General features: G+C 38.0%; 1 long non-coding RNA gene across 1 annotated transcript; it reads left to right on the forward strand.

The window, feature by feature from the left end:
• Positions 1–2,021: 2,021 nt before the first annotated feature.
• On the forward strand, positions 2,022–3,664 carry LOC130077466 (uncharacterized). The gene is made up of 3 exons (XR_008805757.1): positions 2,022–2,223; positions 3,213–3,520; positions 3,581–3,664. It is a non-coding gene; the product is annotated as an uncharacterized LOC130077466 (long non-coding RNA).
• The last annotated feature ends 961 nt before the right edge of the window (positions 3,665–4,625 follow it).

The raw sequence follows: 4,625 nt of genomic DNA on the forward strand, positions 1-4,625 counted from the left end.
TTGTCATGTGATTGCTAAGGTGTTTTGTGTGGTCACTGCTGTGTTTCTATGCAGTTGCTAGGGTGTTATTGGTGGTTGCCAGGGCGTTGCTACTGTATCTGGTATCTGAGGAGTTCTTTGTTGTTGTTAGTGTGTTGCTGTGTGGTTGCCAGGGCGTTGTCATGTGATTGCTAAGGTGTTTTGTGTGGTCACTGGTGTGTTTCTATGCAGTTGCTAGGGTGTTGCTACTGTATCTGGTATCTGAGGAGTTCTTTGTTGTTGTTAGTGTCTTGCTGTGTGGTTGCCAGTGCGCTGTCATATGATTGCTAAGGTGTTTTGAGTGGTCACTGGTGTGTTTCTATGCAGTTGCTATGGTGTTATTGGTGGTTGCCAGGGCGTTGCTACTGTATCTCGTATCTGAGGAGTTCTTTGTTGTTGTTAGTGTGTTGCTGTGTGGTTGCCAGTGCGCTGTCATGTGATTGCTAAGGTGTTTTGAGTGGTCACTGGTGTGTTTCTATGCAGTTGCTATGGTGTTATTGGTGGTTGCCAGGGCGTTGCTACTGTATCTCGTATCTGAGGAGTTCTTTGTTGTTGTTAGTGTGTTGCTGTGTGGTTGCCAGGGCGTTGTCATGTGATTGCTAAGGTGTTTTGAGTGGTCACTGGTGTGTTTCTATGCAGTTGCTAGGGTGTGAAGGGTGTGAAGGGCATAAATGCTGTCAGACTCCAGGCAGCTGAGGATCGTTTGGTGATTTGTACTGGTTTCTCACACTTTCCCAGGGTTCGGCTCGCTGTCTGGACCTCTTAGGACATGACAAAAGCCAGGTCAACAAAGCCTAATTTATTAGAGGAGGACACAATAGCTGCTCTGAGGGAGAGGGGAGGCTCCTGCGTCTGTGTGTGAGAGAAAGAAACGGGGCCTAAAAATAATAATGAAACAATAGACAAACCCAAGTGTTTCGTTTGAGTGACTCCTTCCGTTTTTTTTTCTTTCTTTCAGATTTTCAGTATTCTTAAAAGAGTAAGTTTCACAAACCTGAATCCTATTTCACCCCAAGATCAGAAGAAAGAAATTATGTTTTGCTTAAAGCATATAAATCTGGTTGTAAGATAATGTTTTTATATTTTTTTTATTTTACCTTCCGCTATGTTTTGAATAAATACGTGCATGTTTCGGCAATTTTGTGTCTTGTTTATCATCATTAAATTGTATTACAGTGTTTCAGCCAATCTGCTCTACTGTATTGGCATTAAGGTATTAAAAAAAACATATATTTTTCATAACAATAAAGCCCCCCCCACCCCACACACACACACACAAATTCTAATTACTATAATGCAAAACAATCTAATTCTCATTAAAAAAAGATATATTATTTATAATTTAAATTATTTATGCATCATAGTTGTTTTATCTACTGCCTTCCATTATACTAGTGCTGTCAAATCAATTAATCGCGATTAATTGCATCTAACAAATATATATTTACAAACTTATGTAGAAGCGATTAATCGCGATTAATTGATTTGACAGAATACATTTATTCTGATTGAAATATTTTTTGTAATACAACAAAAATGATAATCTAATGGAAATTACAAAAAAATACTTAATGTCATGAAAATAATGCACAATTTAATTGACCGTGTTAATAGCACAATTTAATTGATTCATGTTATTTATGCAAAATATAATTTCTTATTTTTTTATTTTGATTTAAGGGTTAAAAGGTTTTGGTTAGATTCAGTAAGGTTTCTATGGCAAGTAAATTACTGTTTAAATTACTGTTTATTTGTGATGATTTAGTGCTGGTGACCTTTCCACTGTTTGATTAATTAATTTGACTCTATAAAAAAATTATCTCTCCTGCTGCTTAAAAAATATTATAGCATTGGAAATGAATGAATGCATTGCATGATTTACGTGATTAATTGAGCTCTAGGTACCAAATGCAGGAGAAGCCAGAGTCCTTTAAAATGATGCTTCCACTTTAATTATACGGTGTCACGCGGTGCTTGATTTTTCAAACAGACCTTTGCTTGCTTTTGTCTTCCGTCTCCCTCTTTACTTTTTTTCCAGCCGTCTGTTGTCCAGGAGATGGATGGTTTCTGAGGAGCATACATTACGGAGAAGCCTGCCACCATTGTGATTATGGCTGTAATGGCCTGTTTTTGATCAAATAACACCAAAGGCATCTCATTCGCACGTCTCTCGCTTTCTCGTGCTGGTGCACGGAGGAGGAAAAGGTTAGCATTGACCTGACACAGCTAATTAAAAGGGACAACGTTCAGCGTTAATATGACAAGACACAAACTGACAGTTGGCATGGAAATGTGCATACCAGATGCTGTGTGCACACCACCAGACATGTGCCGTTTTCTCACGTCCTTTGTTAAGACAATATGGTGTTTGCACACAGAACGGCATGGCAGATTTGCATGATTAACCTAGAAGTACATGATTTGATGTTACATTTTCCGAGGGAAAAAGAGTGCAAAAGTCACCTGCACAATCGTAGGTTGTTAAGTTTTTATTCAACAACATGAAATACATAAGTAATACTCGCTTGTGATTTTGCTAACAAGTCTAATTGGGACTTCAAAGATTGTCGGAGACATTAAACGTCATCACGCTGTCAACATACTAATCTACTTTCACAGCCTTTTTGTGTTTATAGTCACGCTCTTGCAAACTTATAAGTCAAACATTCAAGGGACATGTTTTTAGATAAAAACCGATAGAGTTGCCAGAAGCTTAATGGTTGTGATGTTGATGTGGTGTAGTTTATTTATAGCCTAGCCTACAAATTTCATAAAAGTTGTGTTAATTTGTGAAGATTGTCATTATGAACAAAATGTGTAAACGCAGACTTTTGTTGGTCACTTTTTGCAATTATCCAAAGGCCATTGGAAAAATCCAGTTGGGTTTTGTCGAGGGAACTTCTGGCCTGCAAAAAAACCCGTCATAACTGCGATGCTCTAGTCTATAGAACTAATAGAAAGCTTACAAAATGTGTTTTTAGGCACATTTGTGGCTTAAGGCCTCTGAAGCACTTCTGTGGCTTTAGATGGACACACACACAGCTAATCAGGACATGTTGAAATATCAACAATATCATTGAAAGTGAGTTTTCCGTTCACATCTGTTTCTTTTGGTCGAGGTAAACTCATTAATATTTCTTAACAATAGTGCTTCTCTTTCCTTTTGTTCTGTTCCCGTGCTCTGCCGTCTCCAGCCCCAATTAACAGAGCCAAAACAAGCAGGACCATTAAGACGGACGCCCACTGGAAGGAACCAAGAGGCTGCTGGGTAGGCCTAATACAAGTCCTGTGATCCTGTACTCATTCATCTTGTCAAATCAACACTGCTTTTGCTGTTCACTGGATGATGTGTGTTTCCTTTTGGAACATTCCTTAATAGACAAAAAGCCAGGGATTTTCCAGGGTCATATGATAACACTTGATTCTTGCAATGGCCAGATTGTGTTCTTGATCTGGAAGATTGGTCTCAATAATGTTCAGTTGTGTGTGTGTGTGTGTGTGTGTGTGTGTGTGTGTGTGTGTGTGTGTGTGTGTGTGTGTGTGTGTGTGTGTGTGTGTCAAGACAAACAATCAAAACAAAATCATCACTGGTTGACTTGAAATAATATCCCTACAATGGATTCTGTCAGATGATTCATTTAGAAATATGCATGCATCATGATTAAAGGGGCTATATGTAAGATTTTTTTCCATGTATTAATCACTTTTTGTATTGCCAATGTGTGCACAGTTTGTAACGAATCATAAAAAACAAGACCTTCCCTATAGAAAAGTCTATAAAAAGCCTGAGACTGATTTCTATGTGAAGGTTTCTCTGGGAAAATCCAAAGGATGTGACGTTTACACTCCCGATTCCCGAAAGCCTCTCTTCCATTCAATGACACATGAAACTAATGTTCAGGATAATGACGAAAGAGACATTCTGTTACAGTAATATCAATGTGTCATGCAAAAATAAGGGAGTGATTCAAACTATAGTCTCACATAGCCAGATCTATATAGTCTTTTATAATCAAACTATAATAACAGTGTAATTTGAATGACCTCATCTGTGGACATGATGCCGGTGAATCTCAGAGCTGCTGGAAACATCTCTCCTCACTGCTGTCATTTTTGTTGTGTTTATTTTGTTATTGAGAGGAAAGCGCAGCACATATTTATTCATCTAAATGTCACATGGGCGGCGTCTAGATGTTCATTAACAGTATATCACTGCAAAAGTATTTCCAACTCTTTTTTACTTCTAAGCAAAGAACAAAAAATAAGTTTTTGAGTATTTTGGTGCATTGAATCACGTTCAGTCTCTTGTACGTTACGTTGTGCACAAGTGCGATCACGAGCAATGATCTGCTGGCTGCAGTTCACTTAACGGCCACCGGTGTCGCTAATAACACGGGTTTCTGAATTTTACATGTAGCCGCTTTAAATATCATCCACCAGGGGGCTTTGTTATATTTACCTTTCATTCATGTTTTTGGTGAGTTTTGAAAAAGTAAGGGCATGTTTTAGCCATTTTTATTTGTCATCACTTTTTTTTTTTTTTTTAAACAGCCAAGTGAATGTTTCATTTCTAGTTTCATGTCTCGTTTCTTCTCACGTAGTATGAT

The sequence above is a fragment of the Rhinichthys klamathensis genome, unplaced genomic scaffold, assembly GCF_029890125.1.
Source record: "Rhinichthys klamathensis goyatoka isolate OS25496 unplaced genomic scaffold, OSU_Roscu_1.1 h1tg000746l_1, whole genome shotgun sequence".
Taxonomy (NCBI): domain Eukaryota; kingdom Metazoa; phylum Chordata; class Actinopteri; order Cypriniformes; family Leuciscidae; genus Rhinichthys; species Rhinichthys klamathensis.